Genomic DNA, 6,000 nt, shown 5'->3' on the forward strand with positions numbered 1-6,000 from the left:
CAGGCTGGTGCAACCTGTACCGGCTCCACGCTTCTGGCCTTCAGTGTGCCTCCCCACTCCGGTACATTCTGTGTTTCCTCCTCGCACTCGCCCTGAAGTGCGTGTCCCCAGTCCGGCACATCCTGTGCCTCCTTCCCGCATTCGCCCTGAAGTGCGTGTCACCAGTCCAGTGTCAACTGTACCGGCCCCACGCATCAGGCTTCCAGTGCACCTCCCCAGTCTGGTACGTCCTGTGCCTCCTTCCCGCACTCGCCCTGAAGTACGTGTCACCAGTCTGGTGCCACCTGTACCGGCCCCATGCATCAGGCATTCACAGTCCAGAGCTTCCAGCGACGGTCCCCAGTCCGGAACTTCCGGTGACGGTTCCCAGTCCGGAGCTTCCGGTGACGGTTCCCAGTCCGGAGCTTCCTGCAACGGTCCACAGTCCGGAACCTCCTGCGAAGGTCCACAGTCTGGAACCTCCTGCAAAGGTCCACAGTCTGGAACCTCCTGCGACGGTCCACAGTCCGGAACCTCCTGCGACGGTCCACAGTCCGGAACCTCCTGCAACGGTCCATGTTCAGGAACCTCCAGCAAGGGTCAACGGTCCAGAGCTTCCAGGCAAGGCATCCAGTCCAGCTCCAGGGCAGGAGCCTTCATCTGCGCCGGTGCCCAGTCCAGGCACGGCGTCCAGTCCCGATCCATGGCAGGAGCCTTCATCTGCGCTGGTGTCCAGTCCAAACACGGCATCCAGTCCAGCTCCAGGGCCGGAGCCTTCCTCTGTGCCGGTGTCCAGCCCAAGCACGGTGTCCAGTCCAGCTTGATGGCAGTAGCCTTCCTCTGCACCGGTGTCCAGTCCGGGCGTGTTGTTCAACCCAGGGGGGGGGGGGGTACTGTTACGTCCTGAACATAGAGAGCCTTGTTTCTCTATTGTGGAGTAGGTCAGGGTGTGACAAGACTATGGGGTAGTCTAGTTTAACATTTCTATGTGGGGTCTAGTTAAATTTTTCTATGTTGGTGATTTGTATGATTCCCAATTAGTGGCAGCTGGTAATCGTTGCCTCTAATTGGGGATCATATTTAAGTAGTTGTTTTTCCCACCTGTGTTTGTGTGATATTGTTTTGTGCATGTGCACCACATAGTCACGTTTCGTTGTTAGTCTATTAATTTATTATTCTTTTTTGTTCTTCTAAGTTTCACCTTCTTATAAATATGTGGAACTCAACATCCGCTGCGCCTTGGTCCGTCTCTACACATGATTGTGACATTATAAAATAGTTTTGATGAATGTATTTATGTTTTGAGAAGGCAACTACACTTTGAAAACGCATTTACTGTTTTGCAAAAGGCCACAGAGTTCTGTGTATTGTGGACACCGTTTTGAAAATTGACAACATTGTTCCCAATCATTTTTATACACGATTAAGAAAAACTGTAACTTAGTGACACAGATCACATCAGTCCCTTATAACACTGTTACCCAGATTGAACTAACAATATGTCATTATACACAATCTACTGCACATACTACACCGTCACCACTCATCAGTCCTAATGCATTTCACTTGTTCACAATGTCAGCCATTTTGTTTACAACCCCCTCCAAGCAACTCTGACCTTTTCCCCACAAATGGGCCTTCCACTCGGTTGCTGACCTTTCGCTGGGCAGGCGAGTTTGTTAACGTGAAGACGCACTCGTGTTTTCCCTTCCTGAATGTCATGCCTGGAGGCGTAACAGTGCTCTGTAGCTCATCTACAGGCATCTCACTTTATCACCATTCAAGCTGTTATGCTGTTATTTAAACAGTAGCTAAATGCGCACAAAAAAGGCCTGATAGAATGAGGTCATGTCAGATTAATGTAAGAGAAATGTTGCTTGAAAAGATGTGCACATTTATGGAAGGACTAATTTCAACATGAATAAGGGAATGATGTCACAAAGGTCAGTGATACAGTCTCTTTTCTTCCCACACACTCGAAGAACACACACACACAGCACATGCATATACATATGCGTACACTACACTCGCATGAGCACACACACACACACACACACACACACACACACACACACACACACACACACACACACACACACACACACACACACACACACACACACACACACACACACACACACACACACACACACACACACACACACACACACACACACACACACACACACACACACACCTTGATGGAGTGCTGACTGCAAACTTGTTTTTATGTACATATACTGGACGTACTGCTGGGTAAATAAGGAGTTACACAGAATTAAGAAGAAAATCTGTCATATAGCGTAAATGCTTAAGCATACAAGTACTGTTTTGGGCTATGCAAGTTATTATGCTTATCTCCACACAAATAAAAGTAAGAAACCATGGCGTGTGTTATAGCTGAGACATCTCTCTAGCCCGAAGGCTGGCTTATATTGCACAAGGACAATACCACAATGCTATCTAAAGAAAATCCAATTACACAGTTGGAGATTTTCAGTCTGTCACACCCTGATCTGTTTCACCTGTCTTTGTGATTGTCTCCATCGCCCTCCAGGTGTCGCACATCTTCCCCATTATCCCTTAGGTATTTATACCTGTGTTTTCTGTCTGTCTAAGCCAGTTCGTCTTGTTTGTTCAAGCCAACCAGCATTTTGTCTCAGCTCCTGCATTTATCCAGTCTCTCTTTTTCTCGCCCTTATGGTTTTAACCCTTGCCTGTCCTGTCTCAGAGCCCGCCTGCCTCACCACTCTGCCTGCCCCTGACCCTGAGCCTGCCTGCCATCCTGTACCTTTGCCCTACCTCTGGATTACCGACCTCTGCCTGAACTGACCCTGAGCCTGCCTGCCGTCCTGGACTTTTCCCCCACTTCTCTGGACTATTGACCCCTGCCTGCCTTGACCTGTCTATTTGCCTGCCCCTTTGGGATTATTCAACTATTGGTTATCCAACTTGGTCTGCAGCTGGGTCTTATCTTCATATCTGATACAGTCAGTATAACATTTATATTCTAAAAGCAATCCCTAGCCCTCATACATGCGTCATAGTAAAACGTCTGTCATTTCAATGTTACATTTACTCAGATTCAATTTAAAGTCAAGGTTCATTCACAGAGATAAATACAGAAAACCCTACCGGAATATGACATGCACACTGGGCCTTGTTACATTATATGCTATGGTTGGCCATGGGACACAATGTAATGCTGGCCCTCTCCTTTTGCCTTTGTGCAGGTGAGCTGCGTTCCTTATGAGCTCTTTATGAATTCTTTGACATTTGAGACAAAACATCCACAGCCACTTGGGCTCTGGATGCAGGGCCGAGAGAGAGAGAGAGAGAGAGAGAGAGAGAGAGAGAGAGAGAGAGAGAGAGAGAGAGAGAGAGAGAGAGAGAGAGAGAGAGAGAGAGAGAGAGAGAGAGAGAGAGAATGCAGTATAGAGACTTGAAGAAGATGTTTTACTTTTCAAACCAGAAATGTATTGATTTATTATAGGTTTCCAATGACGCAAAGAAAACCTCATATATTTACATTCCGGATTACAGAGAATTTGTGACTCAAGATAAGCAGGTAATCCGCCTACCTCTTCATTATTACTATCATAACAGGCCCATGGGATGTGTTTCCACCCTGCGGTCAGAACCCATTGAGTGAGACGGGTGTGTGGGAGGCAAAGCTACACCGCTGTCCTCACCTGAGTAATGTGTCTATCGCTGGGAGTTAATGTAGTGTGCGTGTGTGTGTGTGTGTGTGTGTGTGTGTGTGTGTGTGTGTGTGTGTGTGTGTGTGTGTGTGTGTGTGTGTGTGTGTGTGTGTGTGTGTGTGTGTGTGTGTGTGTGTGTGTGTGTGTGTGTGTGTGTGTGTGTGTGTGTGTGTGTGCCAATGGGAGATAATGTGGCATGTGTGTATAGGGGTGAATATTTGCTGTGTTTTTGCAAGTAAACATACTGTATATTGACTCCAGTTGCATCTGCCTCCCCCGCTTCTCCTGGTGTGGCTGGGATTTTACTTTTCTGAGTTTCTCAGTTCAGGTGGTACTGAAATAATGCATGGACATTGCCTTCAATATAAACAGAATTCATGTTTAGAATATCTCCTTTCCAATAAACATTCCCAGGTGGTGCAATGCGAGGACCACATCCAGCACAATACCACTACCATCCTTGCAGTCTTTCCTGAAGCGAGCCTCTAAGGCGGCTGACTCAATCAGTGCGCTGAGCATGTGTACCCAAACCAAGACGAGCGGTCACGTCATTTGAACCTTAACTCATATCTCATGCTATGCCTGGTTTATAGTTCTGGTGAACTGGAGAGCGAAACACGACTCCTAGTCTTCATCTCAAGACTGTCATGAGCGTGATTTCTTGTTACTCGCTGACAAGGAGCTGTGGTGTAATGGAGGGCTAAAAGCCCAGTAATTGCATATTTTTGAGCATCTTTTGACCTCAGAATAGCTTCAATTCGTGGGGGCATGGTCTCTACAAGGTGTCAAAAGCGTTCCACAGGGGTGCTGTCCCATGTTGACTCCAATGCTTACCACAGTTGTGTCAAGTTGGCTGGATGTCCTTTGGGTGGTGGACCATTCTTGATACACACAGAAAACTGTTGAGTGTGAAAAACCCAGCAGCGTTGGGTCTATGTAATGGAAAGCAGATGTTCATAATGCTTTGTATAGTCAGTGTATATACACTCACCTTAATTACAGTCGGTATAGAAACTGTGGGAAGATCATAATTGCATACTTCTCATGTCCTCCCTCCTCTCTCCTTCTCAAATCCCATTGGATGAGAAAGCCAGAGGTTCCGCCCCTCTAACCTTCTCCTCCAATGGGTTTTGAGAAGGAAATGATTAGAGGGGACACAAGGAGAATGCAATTGAGATCTTCCCACAGAGAAGGAGAGAGAGAGGGAGGAGAGAGGGATATAGAGAAAAAGTGGAAAGAGAGAGGAGGGAGAGAGAACAGAAGGTAGAGAGTGATACGAAGTGAGAGAGTATATAGGAGGGAAAATATAGGCTGGGGAGTGAGAGAGAAAAGACGAATGGAGAGAGCAGGCTAGAGGGAGGGGATAAGAGAGCAAGCGACAAATTACATGTTTTAAAATAGTTAATTGCAGATGTAGCTATTCTGTTGGATTTTTGTGCTTAAGCAATGATGAGAATACACTGTGCTTTTCACAATGTGCTTGTGTAATGCCTACTGGGAACCAAGATGCAAGGTAGTGCAAGGCAGTGTTCCACAAGCCCACCTTCAATCGTTTCCTCCTCCCCGCTCCTCTCTTCATTATTTTGACATTCTCTTTGCTTGGTCTATCACCTTTCCTTCCATCCTCTTGCTTCCTTCCCTCTCTCCCTCCAACCTTCCCCTCACCACACTCTCCTCTCTCCCCCCTTTACTCCCCCTTCCTTCCCTTTCCTCCTTCCCTCTCTCCTCTGCAGCGTTAGCTCCATGATGGATGATGGCTGGTTTCTCTGGCCGTCGTCCGGGGAAGTGGTCATGGGTAAGTATTTCAGGGTCAGGGCAACAATGAGGTCTTGCCGTCTGTTAGAATAGCGTGGCGCCGAGGGAGCTCCAGCGTAATTAGCCAAGCGTGGAGCCGCATTTCCCTGTTATTGGTCGACTGTGACTTATAACTGTGCCAAGGGCCAGCTGTAAGACATTGATGCTGCGCTAGCCCAGCTGCGCTAGCCCAGGATGCCTGTGTCCGTACCATTAGCAGACTGTGCGGACTTCCAATGCTAATAGCTAGGTGTGCCAATACTCTGCATACTAATAGCCAATTATTGTGATGGGGCTGTACATGCTATTAGCAAGGTGTGCACATTAGCCATGGTAAACCATACCTCTACCATTACTCTTGTTTTAATATATGCATTGAACCTGCATTGCAAGTTGTCCAGAATGAAGTTAAATGATTCCTCTACCACTGCTTGCCAACCCTTAACGTATGGGTATGCACTACACATAAAGGGAGAGTCAAACTAACATGTCTCCGATCCTCTGTCCACATCCAGGTGGATTTACA

This window comes from Oncorhynchus keta, chromosome 14, assembly GCF_023373465.1.
Source record: "Oncorhynchus keta strain PuntledgeMale-10-30-2019 chromosome 14, Oket_V2, whole genome shotgun sequence".
Classification (NCBI taxonomy): Eukaryota; Metazoa; Chordata; class Actinopteri; order Salmoniformes; family Salmonidae; genus Oncorhynchus; species Oncorhynchus keta.